This window comes from Orcinus orca, chromosome 4, assembly GCF_937001465.1.
Source record: "Orcinus orca chromosome 4, mOrcOrc1.1, whole genome shotgun sequence".
Lineage (NCBI taxonomy): Eukaryota > Metazoa > Chordata > Mammalia > Artiodactyla > Delphinidae > Orcinus > Orcinus orca.
In genome coordinates, this window is record NC_064562.1 from 106,635,059 (window position 1) to 106,661,926 (window position 26,868).

A 26,868-nucleotide genomic window follows, 5' to 3' on the forward strand; every position below is an offset into this window, starting at 1 on the left:
TAGTCATCTGAACGGTCAACCAGGCAACATTTATTAGGTAATTGTTCTGGGCCCAGCAATGTTCTAAGCACTTTTACAAGAATTAGTTTTTAAATCTTCATGGTAGTCCCACTAGGTACATAATATATCTATTCCCACTTTATAGATATGGAAATGAGATATAGATCAGTTCAATAACTTGTCCCCAAAGTGCAGAGATGTCTCTGAGCTTAGTTCTCAGAATTCAAGATCCTGTCCCATAGACAAGTTCATTCTGTTGCCAACCCTGAATGGAGGAGATATGATAAGAAGGAAATAGGTAGTGGGTTTGTGAATGCATTTTGGAAACAGTGGTGTTCTGTGCAAGTGTTAATTATTGTTAAATCAAGGACAGGTAAATGAATCAAAAGTTAAATAAGTCACTTGGACGTGTTCCCCCCAAAATGTAAAGATGCAAGCAAAATATAGAGTTGTTATATATTCTCAGGTTTCTAGAATATAAATATTATTCTATAAAGTATTCCTGTGCCTTCATTCAGAGTCCCTTCTGGATTAAATGTTGGTAGGAAGGAAATTAAAGACCAGGTATTTCTCAGGCTCTGACTATACATATCTCATCCTCAGCAGCCAGCAAAACAATCCAAATGTAACTACATATGATTTTCATGACACTGAGTTCACCTATGCCAACGAGGAGCTGGGGTTGGGTATCAGGAATGAAACAAGGAACCCCCTTTGAGCTAGAGGGTGAAAATGTACTGCCCAAATGATTTCACTTGTGTTCTAGAAATAAGCCACTGGGCGTTGTCAAGATATAGTAGTAAGGAGATGCTCGAGGGGTACACCTTTCCCTTCTCTGCTTGAGCCTGGATTTTGTCCTGCTATTGCATCTAAAATCTGTTCTGGTCCAAGCCTATTTGCAGAAATTGTATTTGTAACAAAAGCAGATTAGAATAACTTAAAGATCAATGGCAAGTCTGAAATATTACCAATGTTAAACACAACACTTAGGAGATGACCTCCATAACAAGTTGCCTGAAAACATCTGAGGTTAGAAATTGGTTTTAATTCAGCTAGTGGGGGAGGAAAAAAAAACACCTTGTCCATATTTGTGATTTTGATATAGCTCCTAGTCTAGAAAATGTGCTCTTTATTAAGAGCATGAAAATAGACATTTTAGAAATTTGTTATCCAGTGTCACTCTTTAATTAACTTCTATTCATTCAGCCAGCAAGAAACAGTGTTCAGCCCATTAAAAATAAGAGGCTTCCTTTTCTATCCCCTTTGCTGTTATTGATATTGTTAATCATTTTAATTAGTGGCTTCCCACGATTCCAATCAAGCCCAATTAGACTCAAACCCCATAAACAATGAAGAGGTGAAAACAGCAGCTTCAAAACATGGATTAATCTCACTAGTACAAAGTGGAAGTAGCTGCATTTTAAATTGCTTCTATTCACCTCTAAACAATAGCATTTCCTGGTCCTACTGACTATAATAGCATTCGGTTGCTTATGTGAAATGCAATATATAATCATACCTTTCACTCTATGCCCTTTCATACAGTATATTTGCTTGTCCAGGTATTCTCCATCGTGCCATGGTTTACATTTTTCTATACCAGCTACCAAATCAGTTTAAATTTCTTGACTTTCCTTTTCCTCCTCCCCTTTGGTGTGCATGTTACCCTGCCTTTCTCTGCCCTTAATAAAAGTCCATTCTTCATTAGAAGAGTAATTCCCATTCTCAGTGATGTTATAGAAGTTCAGTACATATATTTTCAGGCAACTATATTTATCTGGATATAGTGCTAAATTATTTTATAGGACACTTTTCATTTAATTCCCTCAACAAATCTGTGAGGTAGTTACTACTATTAGCCCCATTTTATGGATGAGAAAACTGAGGTGTCAGGAATATAAGTAACTTCATCAAGCCAGGAAAAGTTAGACTCCCAGGATGTAAACTCAGTCCTCTCTGGTTCCAGAGCCCAAGCACTGAACCCTTATGTTCAGACTTACGCTGGTCTTTCACTTCAGAAGAGAATCAGGACAGTCTCCCAGTTGGAAAATGTCCAAACACTAAAACTTCACCACTGATCTTTCTTAGAATGACTGCAATGAATAATATTTTTTTAATGAAAATTGCATCACCTTATCCAACCATCCTCATTTCTTCGAACTTACTTGCCAAGTGACATGATACTATTTTTTAGACGAGCCAAGGAAATTTTATCAGTAGTTTTAGGTCTACACAGTGGACAATTTTTATCCCTTGGAAACTATAACAATCAATCATAACATGGACAACTATCTTATTACTTCAAAACTTTGTGATCCCTCCATTTTAAATGTGTGACATGGAATAGCCTAAAAAGCAACAGTTGAGTTTGGACCATGGTTCTAGTATTTACTGTCTGAGGTGTCTTGAGCAGGTAACTTACCTTTTCTGAGCTGAAGGCCTTCCAAATATAGACATTATAAAGAATGAATGAATTTAACCCAGAAACTGGCAATTATAAAATTTGCCTTGCAATATTTTTTTTAAATTTTAAAGAATTAACTGAAATATATAACTAAATGTGCCTGACCTGTAACTGTTTCTTAATAAATGGTACTATTAGTTATTACCATTTATTTATCCTGCATCATGTGTAAAGCATATGATGATATTTATATATAGAAGCAGGTAGACAGTAGGTTTCAGTTAGGCAGAATATCGGGAGTATGACAGCCTGTAGCAAAAATTCCAACCAAAGGGACTCAGATTAGAACGGAAATTGGGTATAGTAGAGCATTAGTCTGGTTACTGGAGATAAAGTAGAAGGCTGAGCTTGATCGAAAAGAGCAAGGTAATTAAGATAGCGGTTACTAACACTCAGAAGCATTTGTATCAGTCAACTATTGCCACAATAATGCTGAGAAACAACAACTCCAAAATACAATGCTTACAAGAGCATTTATTCTCACACTCATTTTGTCTTATCTAAGATGGGCTCAGCTATATCTCTGCTTCATACTGTGGCTCAGCTAGCCTTGGCTAAAGGCTGAAGCTTCAGTTTAGATCTGTTCCATGAGTTTTTGTTCTGATGCTCAGGCTAAAACGGCAACAGGTTTTAGAGAATGTTTTTCTCATAGCAGATCACTAAACTGTAACAGAAAAAGCTCACTTATATATGCACATTTCAAGCTTCAGCTTTCATCAGATCTTCTAACATCCAGTTGACTAAAGCAAATTACATGACTTCATATAGTGAATTATAGTCCACCCACCATCAGACAATAATATGGACATACAGTTTTATTACAGGGGAATGAAAAACTGGGATGAGTTAAATTAATCTAACATATAAAACTTAGAGATTGCTAAACCTTTTAGCTATTGATCTAGAGATTCTTCTGCCTGCTCTGTAGACTTATTCTAGAATTTAGACCTGAAACTTCAGCTGGGGTTGAGAGATGTCAGTTCTAGAAATTGTATGAAAATTGCACTAGTAAAAGAACAAATCAGCCTGATTGTGACTGTGGTTCAATTATTTGACCTGGTCTATGTAAACCTTCTGTTTGTGGCATGCCACCCTTAAAAGCTTTGCTTTGGTTCCTGAGGTTTCATTTGTTTGCCTTTATCAAGGCTGCTGGTACACATTGATGGAGCTATTGATTACTTATCCATTTGCTTTCCTAATTTTTTTCCAGGAATTTCATGTCTAACTATTAATTTTCCATTTCTTGAGCTGTATTTGTATAGAATGCAGAAAAATCAGTTGCTTCACCATTGGTCCTGGGCTTTTTCCCAGCTGACTAATTTGAACAGTGTTAGTAAAGATTCAATATGACTATCTCCTTGTTTTGTGCTTATGAATTGATGCACTCTTTAGAGCTGTTAAATATCATCATTTCTGTTAAACATTTGCAGTGCATATCTTCCCCCCAAATTGATATATGTGGAATCAATTCTGATTTAAGTGTTTTGCAGGTATCATACTGAGATTATTTCTTACTGTCAAAGTATGGGAAGCAACTTAGATTAAGTTTTATTGGGAACTCCTGCTGGCTCTCGGGAGAAACAACTGTGATTATTCATTGAGTGGCTTGAGCCTAGTCTAGACTTTTTCTGACTTTGCTTAGAGTTAAGCAGTCTCACCTGGCATAATGCTTCCTTAATGTAGTTTTCTCTGGTAGAAATGGAGGACAATCTCCCTGCCTTCAGATCTCTATGCTCCTTTTATTAAATCACTGTAAATGAATTATGAATATTATTTTATTTAATTTCCCTAATGAGCTTATGAGAACAATATGGCAGGTACAAAGCATTTATTTATTTATTTATTTATTTATTTATTTTTTGCAGTACGCGGGCCTCTCACTGCTGGGGCCTCTCCCGTTGCGGAGCACAGGCTCTGGACGCACAGGCCCAGCGGCCATGACCCACGGGCCCAGCCGCTCCGCGACATGTGGGATCCCCCTGGACCGGGGCACGAACCCATGTCCCCTGCATCGGCAGGCGGACTCTCAACCACTGTGCCACCAGGGAAGCCCCAAAGCATTTATTCATGTGTGCATTCAGTACCTAAAATTACATTTTATTAAATGACAACTCACTGTGTTTAGGTGCACCATATCAAACATTATGATCAAGACTTCGATCATTAGCCACATTTTTTTTTGTCAACAATTTTCCCTATTTGTGTTTCTTATGACATCTGAGAAATGGTGGCTTGTAGGCACTAATCTGTCCTAGCAGCTTATAGTTGTTTTTAATCATTTTAATCAAATGACTATATGCTGATACAAGATACTAATCTAACTTGAGATTTTATCCCTAGTTAAATCATCTCCCTATATTTTCTTGAACATTTCCATTCTGTATCATCTTAGTGATAATTCTTGTTCTGTACTTCTTTGGGAATGTATCATTCTTCTCCGGTTGTTACCTGAGATACATATAGCACATAATCTCTAACAAAATTACCTTTAGGGACCAGTTCTGAATTTGTACATGTCTGAATATCATTTACTGTTATCTTATGAAGGCATTTCAGTACTATTGTATAGTATATATACTCTTTAATCTTTAATCTGGGAAAAGTCAGAGTCAAAGCAAATCAGAGGACTGTGGTTGATACTATGGGGTTATAAAGATCAGTATTTCATTCATGGCCTTTTGTATTTATGATTTGTTCCTGATTTCACTTTTTAGTGATTAGAATGTTCTGAGATAGATCTTTCTTTCATTTATTTAGATTTTTTTCCTGCAGACTCTTAACTTTTTCCTGAATTTTTCATAGTTCTCTTTGATATTCTTCTGTATTTTCTTATACACAGTTCTATATTCCTTTCCTTTTCTTTGAATTTATTGGGTATCATGGCCCTTCTCCTCTTTTCTTCTTTTTTTTTTTTTTTTTTGTGTGTGTGTGTGTGGTACTCGGGCCTCTCACTGCTGCGGCCCCTCCCGTTGAGGAGCACAGGCTCTGGACGCGCAGGCTCAGCGGCCATGGCTCACGGGCCCAGCCGCTCCGCGGCATGTGGGATCTTCCCGGACCGGGGCACGAACCCTTGTCCCCTGCATCGGCAGGCGGACTCTCAACCACTGCGCCACCAGGGAAGCCCTCCTCTTTTCTTCTTTAATTCAGTATACTTTATTAAAGGTATGCTTATGGCAAGTTGACAACATTCTGCCTCCACATCCCTCATATTTCTTTATATCTAATGAGATTGTTCTTATAAGAAGTGCACACCAGAAGTACATTCCATTCCATTTTTTACATTGCTTTGATCCTTTGAATTTCTTCTGTAAATAATATCTTAAATCAGTTCCTTTCTTTTGAAGGTCTTTGGATCTATTTGGAATAGTGTGCCTATTTTTATCTTCAGCTCCACTTATATTTCATGATCCAATTTAGAAGCAGGATAGCGGAGTATAAAGAGCTGGATTTACTCAATCTAAGGTTTTGAATCCTAGGTCAGCCACTTTACCTATATGACCTTGGGCAAATTACTGAACCTCTCTGAGCTTCAGATTTCTCACCTATTAGTCTTCTGTTTTCATCTATAGTGCTTTTAACTCTCACAGGCTATTTTGAGGATAGATAAAGAAAAATACCTGACACATGGTATACCTTTTGTAAAAGATGTTTAAATGATGCTGACATCTACCTGAAAGATACTCAGAAAATTACTTTTGAGTCATTACCCATAGAATTAATCTGGGGTAGATTTAATTGAGGCTTCTTCACTCTCTTTAGCATCGTTGCACTCTGTTGATAATGGGTTTATGGCAGGCTTCCCCAAAGGTTATTGCATGACCTACCTCATACTGTGCTGATCTCTTCCATTTTCATAATAGAATATTGCTGATAACCTTTCCCCTATTAGGCTCTTCTGTTTACCTTCCCTTTGAAGAAAAGCCATTCATAAGAGCTGTTACCACTTTGAAATATTTGTGCAAATCATTAAAATATATGTAATATATTAATATATATGTAAATATGTAATGTGATGCAAGAATAGGCTATTATAGAGTCATTTTTATTTCAGTTTATTAGGATAAAAGATGTGTCAATAGGAGTAAATTGTACTAAATAAGAAAGGAAGGCTGATAGAAGAGAGAAGAAAAGCAGGAAAAAAACAAAAAGGAGAAAGTTAACTCTACCAAGTCTTACTGAGAACATATTTTGTGCAAGATACTGTTTTAGGTTTCTCAGTGATACCAAAGTGTTTCAAGCCTGTCAAGAATGACAATTTTGTCAGGAGAAAGTCTTGTTGAATTGGAAGTTCCTTTTTTAACACTCACAGTGACTGAAAAAGGATGGGTGCTGAGTGCATTTGGGGTGAATGAAGGAAAGATCAAACTAAAAACGCTTAATTAATGTTACTTTGGAGGTAGGTGGATTGGAAGAGAAGTTAGAAACATTGTTTTGGTAAGAATGTTTTGGTCAAATAATAAGAGATATGTTTTTTGGGTTTTTCTAGAATATTTTCCTTTCCAGTTTATGGGTTAAGCAAGTAAACTTACAGAATTATAAATGACCAGAATAAAAAAGGGATCTTAGTGATGATTCTTGTCAACCTTCCTTATTTTAGAGGCTGATTTTAAAATCATACTAGAAAATATGTACTTTAATTCCCACCATTTCTACCAGAGAGCATCACCTTTTATCTTGGCCAGTTAGCCAACCGGCATACTACCTTAAATGATACTTAGGTGTTGTCAGTTTGAATTATTTCTATAGGAATCGCATTTGTAAATTGTCTAAAAATTACTGTGGATTCCACGATAGCTTCCTCCTACCACTAAGCATAATTATGGGTTTCATTCCCTCATGTCAGCTATAGTGGTTTTGCAAGCTACAGGCTGATTTTAATTCTGGCCAAAGTAAGAATGAGTTACATGAATTCTCCTGATGAAAAAATATCAACTTTTATTTCAGTTGACTTTTATGCCTTTTCTCACTGTGGCCTCCTATCAGTATCACAGTGGCCTAATGTCCCTACTGGACAATTGTGTGGCTGGCAAGTCAGGATATTACATTTAAAAAGGAATGCATACAAATAAAATTGGAATCCTTCAGTGTGTCTACTTTAAAAATGACAATGCAGTGCCCTTCTCTGTTTCAGAAGTAACAGCATGAGAAAATATAGAGATGGTCCTTAGCTTGTAATAATTGTTTTATCTGCCATCCATTTGTCTGAGTCCTACACACATAAAAGCCCACTCAGACACTTCTCAGCACCATTCCTTCCTCTAGGTTACCATACCCATTACTGCTCAAGCATGTTGTCCAATTTTCCGTGAAAACGAAGACAACGATCAATCACTCCTTATACCTTAGTTTGTTTTATGCTTACATTGGAAGGAGAATTCATGTTGGCTACAGTTAATGTCTGGCAGTAAGTTTCCTGAAGAACTTTCAAAAACGACAGGGAAACTCTTTGTTGAAAATCCTTTCCTGTTTCTGCCATACCTGGATAATTCTTTTTTTTTTTTTTTTTTTTTGCGGTACATGGACCTCTCACTGTTGTGGCCTCTCCCGTTGCGGAGCACAGGCTCCGGACGCGCAGGCTCAGTGGCCATGGCTCACGGGCCCAGCCGCTCCGCAGCATGTAGGATCTTCCCGGACCGGGGCACAAACCCGTGTCCCCTGCATCGGCAGGCGGACTCTCAACCGCTGCGCCACCAGGGAAGACCCCTGGATAATTCTTATCCATATAATAACAAGACCTAGCTCCCACCCACTCCTAGTGAATTTCTCCAAAGGAGACATACAGATTGCCAACAAACACATGAAAAGATGCTCAACATCAGTAATCATTAGAGAAATGCAAATCAAAACTACAATGAGGTATCACCTGACACCGGTTAGAATGGGCATCATCAAAAAATCTACAAACAATAAATGCTGGAGAGGGTGTGGAGAAAAGGGAACACTCCTGCACTGTTGGTAGGAATGTAAATTGATACAGCCACTATGGAGAACAGTGTGGAGGTTCCTTATAAAAACTAAAAATAGAACTACCATACGACCCAGCAATCCCACTACTGGGCATATACCCTGAGAAAACCATAATTCCAAGAGTCATGTGCCACAATGTTCATTGCAGCACTATTTACAATAGCCAGGTCATGGAAGCAACCTAAATGTCCATTGACAGATGAATGGATAAAGAAGATGTGACACATATATACAATGAAATATTACTCAGCCATAACAAGGAACAAAATTGAAGTATTTGTAATGAGGTGGATGGACCTAGAGTCTGTCATACAGAGTGAAGTAAGTCAGAAAGAGAAAAACAAAGACCGTATGCTAACGCACGTATATGGAATCTAAAAAAAACAGTACTGATGAACCTAGTGGCAGGGCAGGAAGAAAGATGCAGACATAGAGAACAGACTTGAGGACACAGGTGGGGAAGGGGAAGCCCAGATGAATGAAGTGAGACAGTAGCACTGACATATATACACTACCAAATGTAAAACAGGTAGCTAGTGGGAAGCAGCCGCATAGCACAGGGAGATCAGCTCGGTGCTTTGTGTCCACCTAGAGGGGCGGGATAGGTGGGAGGGAGGGAGATGCAAGAGGGAGGAGATATGGGGATATATGTATATGTATAGCTGATTCACTTTGTTGTACAGCAGAAACTAACAAAACATTGTAAAGCAATTATACTCCAATAAAGATATAAAAATAAAGTGCAAAAAACACCACTTATGGTTATCAAAGGGGAAATTAGGGAGGTTGGGATAAATTATGAGTTTGGGATTAACATATACACAATACTATATATAAAACAGGTAACCAACAAGGACCTATTGTATAACATAGAGAATTATACTCAATAATTTATAATAACCTATAAGGGAAAACAATGTGAAAAAAACATATATATGTATCACTGAATCATTTTGCTGTACACCTGAAACTGACACAAAATTTTAAATCAACTATACTTCAATAAAAAATAAAACTGAAAAAAAAAACCATTAACAATACTGGGTTGTATATATGCAAGTTGCTAAGAGAGATCTTAAAAGTTCTCATCACAAGAAAACATTTTTATCTAATTATACATGGTGATGGATGTTAACTAAACTTAGTGTGGTAATCATTTTGCTATATATATATATATATCTCAAATCATTATGTTGTACATTTAAAACTAACAAAATACTATCTACCATTTTGATCTCAGTTTTTTAAAAAGCCATTAAATATTACTTTACTGAAATTTTGGAAGTAATGGATTGAAAAAAAAAAAAAAGAACCTTAGGGCTTCCCTGGTGGCGCAGTGGTTGAGAGTCCGTCTGCCAATGCAGGGGGCGCAGGTTCGTGGCCCGGTCTGGAAAGATCCCACGTGCTGCGGAGCGGCTGGGCCCGTGGGCCATGGTGCTGGGCCTGCTCATCCGGAGCCTGTGCTCTGCAATGGGAGGGGCCACAGCGGTAAGAGGCCCACGTACTGCAAAAAAAAAAAAAAAAAAAGAACCTTAAAATTAGATTTTTTGTTGAGTTTTATCCCCATGCCTATAACATTGCGGGACCCAGAGTAGATACTCAATAAATATTTGTTAAATAAATAAATGTCAAGTGTGACTATTCCAGGGAAATAAATTATATCTTTGGTTTTTTTCCAACATCTCCTTTGGAGTGCAATTGCCCTACATTGCTGTGTTAGTTGCTGCTGTACAACAAAGTGAATCACCTATATGTATACATATATCCCCATATTCCCTTCCTCTTGAGTCTCCCTCTCACCCTCCCTATCCCACCCCTCTACGTGGTCACAAAGCACCAAGCTGGTCCCCCTGTGCTGTATAGCTGCTTCCCACTAGCTATCTATTTTACATTTGGTAGTGTTTATATGTCCATGCCACTCTCTCACTTCATCCCAGCTTACCCTTCCCCCTCCCAATGTCCTCAAGTCCATTCTCTACGTCTGCGTCTTTATTCCTCTCCTGCCCCTAGGTTCTTCAGAACCATTTATTTTTTAGGTTCCATATATATGGGTTAGCATACAGTATTTGTTTTTCTCTTTCTGACTTACTTCACTCTATATGACAGACTCTAGGTCCATCTACCTCATTACAAATAACTCAATTTCATTTCCTTTTATGGCTGAGTAATATTCCATTGTATATATGTGCCACATCTTCTTTATCCATTCATCTGTCGATGGACATTTAGGTTGCTTCCATGTCCTGGCTGTTGTAAATAGAGCTGCAATGAGCACTGTACACATGACTCTTTTGGAATTATGGTTTTCTCAGGGTATATGCCCAGTAGTGGGCTTTCTGGGTCATATGGTAGTTCTATTTTTAGTTTATTAAGGAACGTCCATACTGTTCTTCATACTGGCTGTATCAATTTACATTCCCACCAACAGTGCAAGAGGGTTCCCTCTTCTCCACACCCTCTCCAGCATTTATTGTTTGTAGATTTTTTTTGATGATGGCCATTCTGACCAGTGTGAGATGATACCTCATTGTAGTTTTGATTTGCATTTCTCTAATGATTAGTGGTGTTGAGCATTCTTTCATGTGTCTGTTGGCAATCTGTACATCTTCTTTGGAGAAATGTCTATTTAGGTTTTCTGCCCATTTTTGGATTGGGTTGTTTGCTTCTTTGATATTGAGCTGCAGGAGCTGCTTGTATATTTTGGAGATTGATACTCTGTCAGCTGCTTCATTTGCAAACATTTTGCCCCAATCTGAGGGTTGTCTTTTTATCCTGTTTATGATTTCCTTTGCTGTGGAAAAGCTTTTAAGTTTCATTAGGCCCCTATTTTTTTTTCATTTTTGTTTGTGTTCCCATTTCTCTAGGAGGTGGGTCAAAAAGGATCTTGCTGTGATTTATGTCATACAGTGTTCTGCCTATGTTTTCCTCTAAGAGTTTAATAGTGTCTGGCCTTACATTTAGGTCTTTAACCCATTTTGAGTTTATTTTTGTGTATGGTGTTAGGGAGTGTTCTAATTTCATTCTTATACGTGTAGCTGTCCAGTTTTCCCAGCACCAATTATTGAAGAGGCTGTCTTTTCTCCATTGTATATTCTTGCCTCCTTTATCAAAGGTAAGGTGACCATATGTGCATGGGTTTATCTCTGGGCTTTCTATCCTGTTCCATTAATCTATATTTCTGTTTTTGTGCCAGTACCATACTGTCTTGATTACTGTAGCTTTGTAGTATAGTCTGAAGTCAGGGAGCCTGATTCCTCCGGCTTCATTTTTCTTTCTCAAGATTGCTTTGGCTATTCCGGGTCTTTTGTGTTTCCATACAAATTGTGAAATTTTTGTTCTAGTTCTTTGAAAAATTGGTAGTTTGATAGGGAGTGCATTGAATCTGTAGATTGTTTTGGGTAGTATAGTCATTTTCACAATGTTGATTCTTCCAATCCAAAACATGGTATATCTCTCCATTTGTTTGTATTATGTTTAATTTCTTTCATCACTGTCTTACAGTTTTCTGCATACAGGTCTTTTGCCTCCTTAGGTAGGTTTATTCCTAGGTATTTTATTCGTTTTGTTGCAATGGTAAATGGGAGTGTTTCCATAATTTTTCTTTTAGATTTTTAATCATTAGTGTATAAGAATGCAAGAGATTTCTCTGCATTAATTTTGTATCCTACTACTTTACTAAATTCATTGATTAGGTCTAGTACTTTTCTGGTAGCATCCTTAGGATTCTGTATATATAGTATCATGTCATCTACAAACAGTGACAGTTTTACTTCTTTTCAAATTTGGATTCCTTTTATATCTTTTTTGTCTCTGATTGCTGTGGCTAAAACTTCCAAAACTATGTTGAATAATACTGGTGAGAGTGGGCAACTGTTTCTTGTTCCTGATTTGAGAGGAAATGTTTTCAGTTTTTCACCATTGAGAATGATATTGGCTGTGAGTTTGCCATATAAGGCCTTTATTATGTTGAGATAAGTTCCCTCTATGCCTAATTTCTGGAGAGTTTTTATCATAAATAGGTGTTGAATTCTGTCAAAAGCTTTTTCTGCATCTATTGAGATTATTATATGCTTTTTATCCTTCAATTTGTTAATATGGCGTATCACATTGATTGATTTGCATATACTGAAGAATCCTTGTATTCCTGGGACAAACCTCACTTGATCATGGTGTATGATCCTTTTAATGTGCTGTTGGATTCTGTTTGCTAGTATGTTCTTGAGGTTTTTCGCATCTACGTTCATCAGTGATATTGGACTTTAGTTTTCTTTTTTTGTAACATCTTTGTGTGGTTTTGGTATCAGGGTGATGATGGCCTCATAGAATGAGTTTAGGAGTGTTCCTCCCTCTGCTATATTTTGGAAGAGTTTGAGAAGGATGAGTGTTAGCTCTTCTCTAAATGTTTGATAGAATTTGCCTGTGAATCCATCTGGTCTTGGGCTTTTGTTTATTGGAAGATTTTTAATCACAGTTTCAATTTCAGTGCTTGTGATTGGTCTGTTATATTTTCCATTTTTTCCTGGTTCAGTCTCAGAAGGTGGTGCTTTTCTAAGAATTTGTCCATTTCTTCCAGGTTGTCCGTTTATTGGCATATAGCTGCTTGTAGTAATCTGTCATGATCCTTTGTATTTCTGCAGTGTCTGTTGTTACTTCTCCTTTTTCATTTCTAATTCCATTGATTTGAATCTTCTCCCTTTTTTTCTTGATGAGTATGGCTAATGGTTTATCAATTTTGTTTATCTTCTCAAAGAAGAAGCTTGTAGTCTTATTCTTCTTTCCTATTGTTTCCTTCATTTCTTTTTCATTTATTCCTGATCTGATCTTTATAATTTCTTTCCTTATGCTAACTTTGGAGTTTTTTATTCTTCTTTTTCTAATTGCTTTAGGTGTAAGTTTAGGTCATTTATTTGCAATGTTTCTTATTTCTTGAGGTACGATTGTATTGCTACAACTTCCCTTTAGAACTGCTTTTGCTGCATCCCATAGGTTTTGGGCCATCATGTTTTCATTGTCATTTGTTTCTAGGTATTTTTTGATTTCCTCTTTGATTTCTTCAGTGACCTCTTGGTTATTTAGTAGTGTATTATTTTGCCTCCATACATTTGTTATTTTTTATAGTTTTTTTCCTGAAATTAATATCTAGTCACATAGCATTGTGGTCGGAAAAGATAGTTGATATTATTTCAATTTTCTTAAATTTACCAAGGTTTGATTTGTGACCCAAGATATGATCTATCCTGGAGAATGTTCCATGAGCACTTGAGAAGAAAGTGTATTCTGTTGTTTTTGGATGAAATGTCCTATAATTATCAATTAAGTCCATCTTGTTTAATGTATCATTTAAAGCTTGTGTTTCCTTATTTATTTTCATTTTGGTTGATCTGTCCATTGGTGTAAGTGGGGTGTTAAAGTCACCTACAATTGTTGGGTTACTGTCAATTTCCCCTTTTATGGCTGTTAGCATTTGCCTTATATATTGAGGTGCTCCTATGTTGGGTGCATCAATATTTACAATTGTTTGATCTTCTTCTTGGATCGATCCCTTGATCATTATGTAGTGTCCTTCTTTGTCTCTTGTAATAGTCTTTATTTTAAAGTCTATTTTGTCTGATATGAGAATTGCTACTTCAGGTTTCTTTTGATTTCCATTTGCATGAAATATCTTTTTCCTTTCCCTCACTTTCAGTCTGTATGTGTCTCTAGGTCTGAAGTGGGTCTCTTGTAGACAGCATATATATGCGTGTTGTTTTTGTATCCATTCAGCGAGTCTACCTCTTTTGGTTGGAGCATTTAATCCATTTACATTTAAGGTTGTTATCGATATGTATGTTCCTATTACCATTTTCTTAATTGTTTTGGGTTTGTTATTGTAGGTCTTTTCCTTCTCTTGTGTTTCCTGTCTAGAGAAGTTCCTTTAGCATTTGTTGTAAGGCTGGCTTGGTGGTGCTAAATTCTCTTAGCTTTTGCTTATCTGTAAAGTTTTCAATTTCTCTGTCAAATCTGAATGTTATCCTTGCTGGGTAGAGTAATCTTAATTGTAGTTTTTTGCCTTTCATCACTTTAAATATGTCCTGCCATTCCCTTGTGGCTTGAAGAGTTTCTGCTGAAAGATCAACTGTTAACCTTATGGGGATTCCCTTGTATGTTATTTGTTGTTTTTCCCTTTCTGCTTTTAATATTTTTTCTTTGTATTTAGTTTTTGATAGTTTGATTAATATGTGTTTGGTGTGTTTCTCTTTGGATTTATCCTGTATGTGACTTTCTGAGCTTCCTGGACTTGATTTACTCTTTCCTTTCCCATATTAGGGAAGTTTTCAACTATAATCTCTTCAAACATTTTCTCAGTTCCTTTCTTTTTCTCTTCTTCTTCTAGGACCCCTATAATTCGAATGTTGGTGCATTTAATGTTGTCCCAGATGTCTCTGAGACTGTCCTCAATTCCTTTCATTCTTTTTTCTTTAAACTTCTCTGTGGTAGTTATTTCCACTATTTTACCTTCCAGGTCACTTATCCATTCTTCTGCCTCAGTTTTCTGCTATTGATTCCTTCTAGAGAATTTTTAATTTCATTTATTGTGCTGGTCATCACTGTTTGTTTGCTCTTTAGTTCTCCTAGGCCCTTGTTAAACGTTTCTTTTATTTTCTCTATTCTATTTCCAAGATTTTGGATCATCTTTACTATCATTACTCTGAATTCTTTTTTCAGGTAGGCTGCCTATTTCCTCTTCATTTGTTAGGTCTGGTGGGTTTTTACCTTGCTCCTTCATCTGCTGTGTGTTTCTCTGTCTTCTGATTTTGCTTAACTTACTGCGTTTGGGGTCTCCTTTTCCCAGGCTGCAGGTTCGTAGTTCCCATTGCTTTTGGTGTCTGCGCCCTGTGGCTACAGTTGGTTCAGTGGGTTGTGTAGACTTCCCGGTGGAGGGGACTAGTGCCTGTGTTCTGGTGGATGAGGCTGGATCTTGTCTTTCTGGTAGGCAGGACTGCATGCGGTGGTGTGTTTTGTTGTGTTTGTGAACTTAGTATGATTTTAGGCAGCCTCTCTCCTAACGGGTGGGGTCGTGTTCCTGTCTTGCTAGTTGTTTGTCATAGGGTGTCCAGCACTGGAGTTTGCTGGTCATTGAGTGGATCTCAGTCTTAGCGTTGAGATGGAGATCTCTGGGAGAGTTCTTGCTGATTGATATTACATGGGGCCAGGAGGTCTCTGGTGGTCCAATGTCCTCAACTCGGCTCTCCCACCTCAGAGGCTCAGGCCTGACACCCCCTGGAGCACCAAGACCCTGTCAGCCACATGGCATCTTGACCCCCAAGAAAGCTGTTCACTGGACACACCACTGCAGTGGGGATCCGAGTGCCTTGCTGGGAATAGGAAACGATGCCCTCGCTATGCCTCAGGCACCTGAGGGATGACCTGGATGCTCCAGGAACACCGTCCAGGGCAGGGTCAGAAGAGCTCCCACACTGAGGCAATAAATTATATCTTTACCTAAAATTTCCTCATGGGCATACCTGTTTCCTAGCCTAAAGTCCCTATTTTAAGTCCCACTTTTCTTGGTCTGGCTCCAACTAAGCCAAACATTTTCTTAGTCATGTATTGGAAATTTCACCTCCAGATTAGGAAAACGCTAAGCCCAGCACAAAAAGAGCTGGTCTTGCTGCCAGCCTGAATTAGACTGCATTTGTGAGAATAGAAAGGTAATGATCAATGTGAAAGGTATCGAGGATGTAACTTGATGTAAAGTATCTTGAGCAAAGAAGAAAAATAATAGGATATAATTGCTTAATTAAAATGTTTTCTTTTTTAAAAAAATAGTTTGGATTTTACAGAAAATAAACCCAATTCATGTCTTAAGGTATGTTGATTTCTTTTTATCAAAGGATATGTGTTTTCCACATATTAACCAAAAGGAGTTGTATTTTAAAATACTCAAAGGTAATTCATGTAAAGAAGCAAAAAAAGAGTCTGCTCTAAAAGATTAATACCACAAAAATGTATATTTCCAGACTTTTAAAATCCTCTTGTTATACACTTTTCTCCTTCCTGTTGTATTCTAAATATTTAACTACTTTTTCCAAGAGTGAATGTACAGACTTTTAAAATAGCTTTATTAAAGGGTAATTTACATATAATAAGATTAACTCATTTTAAGTATATAATTCAATACTTTTCATTAAATTTACAGAGGTGTGCAACCATTAAAACCATCTGATTTTAGAACATTTCCGTCACACCCAAGAGATCCCTAGTGTCCATTTGCAATCTCTCTTGTCTCCACTCCTGGTCCCTGGAAACCACTAAAATACTTTCTGTCTCTATGTCTTTGCCTTTTCTAGAGATTTCACATAAATTGAATCACACAATATGTATCTTTTGTGCCTGTTTATTTCACTTAGCATAATGTTTTTGAGGTTCATCCATGCTCTAGCATGTATTAATACTGTGTTCTTTTTCTTGATGAGTAATATTCCCACACACTGTTTTCAATATATATTAGCACGTGATACAGCACTGAAGACAAATGTGTTTGAAACTCTGAACAGTTTCTTTTTTAAAAAATGTAATTTATGTCACAACTTCTGAAAGAGTTATAGTAAAGGCTAATGACACATAAATTATATATGCATAAAATCTGAATATACAGAAAAACCTTCCTAAATTTTGTGTATTCATTTTATCTATTCATTAATTCTTTAAACTATTACTTTCATTGAAATTCTTCTCTGAACTTAATATGCATACATTCTTAAATATTTCCCTTCAAATATGAGGTATAGAAAGATGTGGGTGAGTTAAGTTTTAATATCTTACTAACTAATATAAAGAAAAAAAGAAACTGTAGTATTATCATAGGCAGTTTTAGTTGTCTTTTGAAAAGCCAGAATATCTAATGAATAGTGCTTAGTTGAGAAAAGTTGGCTTAGGAGAATTAGCCATTTTTAATCCTATAATATTGAACTCCAAGTTACGTTAGAGAAAGGAAGCATTTTATGCCTATTTTGTATTTCATTAATATTGTAAAAGAGTTACGGCAAGAGAGAGAAAATGCCACATATAACCAGAGTCCTTCAAAGGTTAAGTGAAAACACATTGTTGAGGATTCTTAGGTTTCTTTCATCTCTCCTGAGTTTTCTTGCTTCTCTTATTCACTGTCTCTTCCACCATTTTAAAATTTTCTATCTGTCTCATCTTAAACCTGGATAAATTTGTCCTCCTTTATGTTTTACCAACAGAACAAAACAAAAAACTTTGTTATGAGGGGCAGGGTATTTATGAAGAGTAGTTGGAAAATAAAAATAAAATAGCCTAAGCACATCTGGGGGCAAGATCTATTCTACCTAGCTTTTGTACCTCTCAGCATATGGCACTGGGTATCCTATTTAATGTTTATGAATTAGAAATTATGCAATAGGGGAGAAATGGAAAACCTAAATATAATATCCTAGAGTTTTATTTTTTTAATACTTGAGTTTTTTTTTCCCTCTCTCTCTCTCTCTCTCTCTCATAATTTAGAAACCTTAGGTACAATTTTAGTAGGAGTGTTGTGAGATGGGCCTAAAAAAAGAAAGGAAACTTCCTTCAATGTTTTTACTAAACATCTATTATAACTGGATAGTCCAAATGTAGAGACCCTGTCCCTTTACTGATGCAAAAGGTAAATGTACTATTACACATCCCTTTACCTGTCTTCCATCCAACCTTGGCAAAGCAAGGAACCCCTGAATGAAAAAAAAATATATCTTAAGTCACATGGCTCAAATACAGGATGCTGTACATTCAAATGAAGTGCAAAGCTAGTAATGTGGCTTTCTGTCCATGGATTTTGTGAAAACACATCACCTCTCGTCTCAAAAACTCTGAAACTTTAAAAAATCAATTAGGTTGAACAATGTGACATAAGTACAATGGACATAAGTACAGGGATGGAAGGGGTACAGAAAGAGTGATGTGGGAAACAGTTAAGGAAACATGTTAGAAATTAATCACTAAATTGTTCTCTTTCCTAAATTAGCATTACTAAGTTACTTTGTCATTCACCAAATGTTTACAAAGGATCTTGTTGTGTGTGTATGCTAAGCATGGTGTTAAAGACGCAAAGAATGAGCCATAGGGACGCGGTTTCTATAAGCAGAGCAAAATGAAAATTCAGAAATTACATCTCAGATAAGTGAACTCATATTGTTTTCACTTGGAGCATCACCCCCAAGAGGGAAAAGAAACATTTAATCTCCTATATCAGTTCTACTTATCTTTCTCTTTCAATGGCGGGAGACTAATTCCACTTTTGGTCTTAGGGGCCCTTCCCTTAAATAAATCCTGCCAATTCTCTCCAACCTTTGGCTTATAATAAAACACTGTTTATATACTACAAAAAATTTAGGATTAAAAAAAAATCCTTTTCCATAATTTCAATACCTTGGCTTTCGTGATAGTGTTTAGGCTCTCAGCTTTAAGTTAGTGTTTATGAAGCCAAAAGCTTCATTTCATTCCTTCTAATCCTACCTGTAGGAAAAGGATACCCCTCCTTAAATAGGGGGGGGTAGATTAGGTGCAAAGAATTGTTACTGTTACATGGTCCACATAGGGCCTATCAGAGACTACCAATGCTACATAAATAACACAATGTAAACAGTGATATGGTAGAGGAAAAATAGATTCCACCAGAGGAAATGGCATATATTTAGTTTGGTAGGTCCTACATTGGTCTAGAATGAAGAATGCCTTCTCAGAGTAAAAAACATTCTTAAACTTTAAGTTCTTAAAGTTGAATAGCAGTCATTCTACTTAGAGAGAATTGCGTATTCCAAAGGAGAAACAATGAAAAATGAAAGATGTGTGGAATAGGTAGAAGGTAAGAGCATCAAGGGCAATAAGGGACACTGGAGAAAAGCCAGTCCAGGAACTGGAAGATCACCTAAACCATTTTAAGGATTTTGGACTTCCCTAATGGGAGGTTATTGGAGGCTTTTCAGCAGGATGTTGACTTTATCTGATGTATATGTCATAGAGATTGCTGTGGAGAACAGATTGGCTGGAGGCAAGGAATAGAACAAGAGAGTAAAGAGGAAAACCTGTGGGCAGCTATTAGAGCAGTTCAGGAACAAGATGATGGCAGCTTAAACTGGAGTGAAGTAGAGCGATGCCAGTGCGGAAGGGGAGGGATAGAGGCAAGATTTAAATAAGATGCATTTTGTCCTTTTAACTTTGTTTTTTACAGTTGAATTAAAAAATAAATAAAGAACTTCCCTCGTGGCACAGTGGTTAAGAATCCACCTGCCAATGCAGGGGACACGGGTTCGAGCCCTTGTCTGGGAAGATCCCACATGCCATGGAGCAAGTAAGCCCGTGCACCACAACTACTGAGCCTATTCTCTAGAGCCCACGTGCCAAAACTACTGAGCCCGAGTGCCACAACTACTGAAGCCTGCCCAACTAGAACCCGTGCTCCACAACAAGAGAAGCCACTGTAATGAGAAGCCTGCAATCCGCGACGAAGAGTAGCCCCCGCTTGCTGCAACTAGAGAAAGCCCACGCTCCGCAACAAAGACCCAACGCAGCCAAAAATAAAAATTAATTTTTAAAAATTAAATAAGTAAAAACCCAGATATCTAGTATAATACATTCCTCAATTATGATAATATTTTGGTGCATTTCTTTTAGTGCATCTTGGAGTATTTCACCGATGTTGGAAATTAGGCATACAGTCAGTGTCTGTCTACTTCATGTGGCCACACAGGGCAGCTTTTACAAATAAAGAAAAGTGAGGCTGTAGCACTTGTGAGAGGTCTGACCCAGCTCATGCAAAATGTCAAAGCTACAACAGTTGTAAGTCTATTTGACTGTGATTACTTTTGATGTCAGAATGACCCCTGTGCAAATTCAGAAGGAAAATCAAAGTTACAGCTCATTTATAATTATTCATCTGTTTCTGCCCAAATCTAACAGCTGTAGGCAATGTAATTTCTGCATGTACTGAGATTCATTTGGTCTCGTAGTTTTTTTCTAAATCTCTCTGCACAGCCCATCTCTTCTTTGGATTGGTTATAACAATGACTTGGCAAGGAGCAACACCAAATAGAATTAAATCAAAAAAATCAATCATTTACTTTTCTGCTTGCTTGCCTTCCTATGCTCTTTCTTTACCTCCTTTAAAAAAATCAATAATGATAACTAACAATAGCTAATTATTTTTGAGCGCTGCTAAGTGCTTTACACAATGCTAAGTACCGTACATATCTCATTTAGGTGTTCTAAGATAAATATCCTCTTATTAGATACAATGGATGTTGTTATTGATAATATTATTTCTACTATGTAGATGAGCAAACAAAGGCTTCTAAAATTTAAAAAAAAAACAGTGGTGGAAGTGGCATTAAACTCAGTCTTCTCTGACTCAATATAACTATCTGATTGTACACTTATGCTCTGCATTCTCTTCCACCAAAATCATCATCATCACCACCATCACCTTACTATATACATAACTCCCTGGAAATGAGGAATATGCTCTAGGAAACTATTTAGAAAGCTACTGCTTGGGATGAAAGGGGATAGTACTCCGCATCATTAATTTTTCAACACTTTTCACATTACAGATACTGTCATTGGTACTATACCTAGGAATACCATCATGAACAAGTTTCTGTCTCATTATAAAATAGTGTGGAAAAGAGGAAAACTACCATGGCAGAATGGCAATTGCAGAAGGATGCATCAGCCTTGATTCACATTACTGGAAGAGTGCAACGTGAAGTACAGATGAAAACTCCGTAGTGAAAGGCCCTGCGTGGGCACAGCTTCCCCCCTTAGAAGCTGAAGGAAGTACACACTGACTTCATCTCTTTCCTGGCTTGCCCTTGTTTCCCTTTGCTTCTTATCTTCATCTCTGTATAATCTCATTCTAGCTTCAAACCATACTTAGAAGAATTTTTATTATCCCTGCTTTTGTGGGGAAACAACGCACCATGAATATTTTCATGTTTCTGAACAACTGGGGCTTTCTGAACAAAGAACGTTGGCACCTGGGTTAAAGGATGATTGACTAGTAGCCCTCAAGGTGGAGCGCTCCATAGAGAAATAAAACTCTGATCTCTCCCCAGAGACATTGGATTACATCCCAGTATGTTGGAGTAGAGACCTTCCCCCTTCCCTCCACAAATACGAATTTTTACATTGCAGGGCAAAAGCAAAAGTTGCTTTTTCTCTCTCCAGACGGGCAGCGGGACAGATAGGAAAGCCACCCTGTATAAACTCTAACTTCATAATTCTAAGGTTCATCTCCTATGGTACAAACCCCAACGTATACACAGGGCACATCTGGCTCTCACTGCATCACATTTGGGCATCAAGAACCGATTCAAGCTGCTCTGTGAGGAAATAAACACTCCGATCCCTGATTCAGAGGTCCCGTGTTCCTGTCTATGTGTGTGTGTGTGTGTGTGTGTGTGTGTGTGCGCGTGCGTGTGTGTACGTGTACATATATGTATAAAAAGAGATACAGATTATAACATCATAGACCCCTCACAGTTTTAAGCTGAACAGTTACCCAGATAAACAAATCAAGGCTAAAAACATGTTCTCATTACTACTTTCTAGAGGAATTCCTTTGTTCTACTATTCTTTGAATTTCTTGTATAGAGGCCCAAAAGGCATAGGTAACTAACTCTACCATTAAAGAGTATTGGTTCCTGCCTCTACCTTCCCTTTAAATACTCATTTCCATCAGCTCTTCTAATGTCTAACTTAGGTCACACTGAGAAACCATTTTCTGAGAAGGAAAGAAAATCTCAGAAGTATATGCCCTGGCCCAAGGGCTCCAACTGTAACTGAAGGGCCAGCATCTACTATAAAAGTGAAATTCTCTGTTGTTCTATATCGCCCTGCTATTATCTATGAGCAGATGTAGGAAGGCCCTACTTTCCTCCCCAAAGAGAATAAAAATCAGAAAGCTGCTCATGACCTCTCTTGCTAGGGAAGGACTTTGCTGCCCTGGAGCATTCTCTCTGTTGGTATGTCACATAGAATGGGCCAGTGTGACCTGCTGACCAGATCCTGCTCTGATTGGGTCCTTCCAGGAGATCATGAGCTCTTCTTTGTCCCCTGCTCAACACAGAAGAGAGGAGAAGGACTTGGGAATGCTACTATATTTAACTAATTTATTCCTTAATACCACAAAACTAGGAAGAAAGTCACACATTTTAGATCCTTAGAGATAATCCCAGCATTTTCCTGTTTTTCTTTTATCTTCCCACAATCTCTTTTCAAGTCCCTTGTCTGGTGTCCCCTCCTTCTGCTACATTTTAAGGAACTCCAAGCTTTCCTACCTGTGATAGAAATGCAGGCCTTTAATCTCTCAACGTTCATGTGCTTTGCAAGTTCTTCCCTAATGTTCGGGCAGGATGTTAAACATGGCTTCCTTGTATACAGACTTTGCTGGCCCTACAGGGTGAGAGGGAGTGGGGGGCCCGATCTCTTGAGGGACAGAGTAGTGATAGGTGCTACAGTTCTAGTTCACACTTTCAAAGAGTGGAAGCTGCCATCTGATTCCTTATGAATCACCAACAGCAAACATACTTGGCTGCAGCAAATATGATTCATTTTTTCTAAAGGAAACACAATTTTACACGGGGAAAGCATATTCCTCCTACTAGCATGACTTTGACCTACTCATTTCAAAGTAGTAACCTCGGCATCACTGTTTAGGGAACATGTGCTTCTGTCCTCTGAGTATACTGAACAAGTGGAATTCTTCCCAAATCAATTCTCAAATAGGACTAACATATATATTCCCCTGACGTGGTGGGAAAGAGGACCATACTGCAAATCACTCTCAATGAACTTACATATTCTATAGGATTCCTCCCTTGCTCCTGCATTTGAAGTAAGTTGTCTTAAGAAATATATGCACATGCTAGTTTATATTTATAAATTTGGGGGGCTTTATGTGTGTCTAATGCTCAGTGTACTTTATTCATTTTCCTTTTTTCCTGTCTTCAGACTGTTTTCCTTTGCATATTTAAATGATGGTTAACTATGAAGACCAAAATAGACAAATTGCCCCTTGTGCCTTTGTCTCTCAGTGGCTTGCTGTGCTATAAATGTATTTAATCTAGACAAATCTGAGGAGGTAAAACCTAATTTAATAGCTATCAATCACAGGCAGCTGGCCTGCAAGAGGAGAAAATAGAAAGGTGGTTCTATTATGTAGTCCTCTCCCAGGAAAAACAAAGTGAAATATTAGACACTCCATATCTTTTCAAGATGCCTTCTAATCCCTCTACCGAGTTACACATAATTTGAAGCCCTGTGTATTTCATTTCCACTTATATGCCACCACCCTTATATTAAAAAGTGTGTAACTGACATGTTAGCTAAAATATTTAATAAGAATTAAATACATTGGGCTTCGTTAGAAGGAAACAGAGCAACTTGATACGAAATTCAAATACTAATTAGATAAAGCCTCCCTGTGTGGAGCTAGGCAGATGCTTTTCTGAGCCCCAGAATAATACAGATGGCCATGCCTTCGAGCCTTCTAATGGTGAGACTGTCATCCTGTGTTGCCTGTTAAATCCCTCCAGAACCTTCTCAATTTTCTCTGATTAAAAAGCCAGTCAGACAAGTTCAGTGGCTTACCGATCAGCATTATTTCTCTAATACTGTTGTTCCCTGCCCTCCTTAATGATTTCCTCCTCACTCATTCTGCTCCAGTCTCCCTGGCCCCCTGGTTTTTCCTCTCATACACCAGGTGCTCCCACATTAGAATCTTTGCACTTAACATTTTCCCTCCTGAACACTTTTCTGTAAGATGTACATATATCTCCCTCACCTCCTTTGGTTGTCACCATCTCAGTGAGGCTATCCTGATCACTCTGTTTAAAATTGCAATCCAACTACCTCCAGCATTCCCTGCCCTATTTCCTTGCTTTTTCTTTATAGACCTTATCACCATCTAACATACTCTATATTTTACTTATATATTTTTTTATAGTTTGAATCCCCCTGCTAGAATTGTAAGGGAAAGCATTTTGTTTACTATTGTATCACCAGACCAGTGACCAATACGAGGCAAGCTTGAAATAAATACTTGTTGAATAAATGAACATGAAAGCACACTGTTGTGCAGAAGCTATAGGTAATTTCAAGAGGAAATTGACCTTAATGGAAATGGTATAAAGGTTACTTGGGGCAGAGACTGATAACCCTGTGAAAAATAGGTTGAACCACTGCAGACTGCATTACGCCAATCCAAACACTTTACTTAAACTCTTACTTTCCCCAGCTATTGAACATATTGCTTCTTGTCAGGGGCTGAAATAAGGAACAAGGAAAAGGAGTCGAAGATTCATTCATTCACACATTGATAGCTTCTAAGGGAACTGGGCAGTGTGCAAGGCTCTGGGGATATAATGCTGAATAGGATTTGGTCTCCGTCCTTAATGAGCTCAGAGTGTACCCGGGAAACAGATAATGAAACAGTTCATTACAATTCAATACTTTCAATAGTATGAGTGCTGTATAAGCAGAGTTCTGGGGAAAAGAAGGGTCAATAAGCTGACCTGCCTATAGAGATTTGGGAGGGCCTTACAAAGGAAGTTAAAGTTTATCTGGATTTTTGTTTAAGACACTTTGCAATTACAAGTAATGGAAAACTCAGCTCAGTTAGGCTTAAGCAATTAAGGAAACATCTTGGCTCAAGTAGCTGAAAACAGCCAGAGGTAGAGAGGACTTCAGAGCTAGAGATCAGATCTCCATGGCCTTCTCTCTGTGTGAGTTTCTCAGGATTGGTCTCTTTCCTATGGCAGCTTCACCCTCAGGCTGGCTTCTCTCATGGCTTGGAACTAGCTCCACCAGCACCACATCTCCTATCTGCCTACCCTACTGCCATACCATCCACATCAAGAGTTGGTTTTCCCCCAGCTGCTGAATAAAAATACAGTGGTTAATCTACCTGGATCACCTAAGCCCCTGCTCACTCTTTCCCCAGTTATTATACCCAGAAAATGCCATGGATTAATTGACATATGTATGGATTCCCTGCCCAGCCCTACACCCACTACTACATGCAAGGGTAATGGAACTATGGTCTCTGGCTTTTGACAGTGAAGGTCCATCTTTGAAGCAGAGTGCTGTGGTTGCTCCTCCCCAAACACAGAGCAGCTACACAAATGGGAAAGGAGCAGAGGAATGTCTGCATAGCAACTGCAGTATGCCCTATAATCTTACAGGATGAGTAAGGACTTTCCGGGGAGATGATGGAGAAGAGTAATGTTAAAGGTAGAAGGAACACAATCACTGTGAGAAAAATGATGCAAATAGAAAATAGCGTGCACCATTGTGGGAAAATTGTGTTGGATGTGGTGGAAGATGAAATGTCTGGAAATTTTGGAAAATTTTAGATAAACCAAAAATGAGGCTGTAGACCGATCAGAATGGCTCCTTTGGGTCTTTTAAAAATCAAATAAACATATGAAAATGATTGATTACCAATAACCAACAAGATATGGAGGAAGTCACAGGAGCAGAAGTTATGGTCCCTAGTCTCCAAAAGCTGTGGAGACAATCAAGTTGGTTAACCGAAGTAGCAATCTAAAATGCTTCATTGTGCAGGGAACGATATCCGATATCCTGAGATAATTAATTTTCCTCACTATCCCAAAGTTAACTTTCCTGCTACTTTTCTTCTTTTTAATTGAAAATTACATGAAAGTCCACTTTTCACTAACATAGACTCTTTACCCTTATCCAACCTCAAGGCATTTGTGACCCTAAGTTTTACTTTATCCAAAAGTGAACCCCTCTTCCTAAGCATCTATGGATTTTTCACCTAAGGCAATGTCAACCACCAAGATACTCTAGCTCAAAAATCTGGTGTCATCTTTGAATGAATAATTCCTGACATTTGTAGGTTTCACCTCTTTCATTTCTCTATCTCTTCTACCACTGCCCTTCTCCAGGTCACCTCTACTCTGGGAGACTAAAATAGACCCAGTCACCTTTCAGTGCTATCTGTCTCTTGGCCATCTGATCTTTTTGTCAATGTTGCCAGACTGTTACTGCCAAGATGGCATCATCATCATGACATTCCCCATTGCAAGTACCTACAGAGTATCAGAAAGGTCAGAAAACATAGGACATATTTATTTTAAACAGTATGTTTTCATTAGTCATTTACTGCTACATAAATTAGTAGCACACAATGTATTGGTTTATAAGTGTCAGCATTAGTTATAATTCAGTTTCCTGTGGGTCCAGAATTTGGAAGCAGCTTGGCTGGATGATTCTGGCTCCATATTTAATGAGGTTGCAGTCACAATGTTGGTTCAGGCTTCTGTCACCTAAGGCTTAACTGTGACTGGATGATCCCCTTCGAAGATGGTTTACCTACGTGGCTGGTAAGGTGGTGCTGGCTTTGGTCAGGAGACCTCAGTTCCTCTCCACGT

The 26,868-nt window shown here is 37.9% G+C and overlaps 1 protein-coding gene and 1 long non-coding RNA gene across 3 annotated transcripts in view; one reads left to right on the top strand and one right to left on the bottom strand.

Annotated features, from left to right (window-relative positions):
- LOC125964175 (uncharacterized) overlaps positions 1–10,622 on the bottom strand; it is a 392,160-nt gene extending 381,538 nt beyond the window's left edge. Inside the window, exon 1 of the long non-coding RNA XR_007476835.1 lies at positions 10,526–10,622. This is a non-coding gene — a long non-coding RNA (uncharacterized LOC125964175). The remainder of the gene's footprint in view (positions 1–10,525) is intronic.
- Positions 1–26,868, top strand: part of KCNIP4 (potassium voltage-gated channel interacting protein 4) — a 1,200,268-nt gene that overhangs the window by 525,928 nt on the left and 647,472 nt on the right. The gene's annotated exons all lie outside the window — the stretch shown is intronic.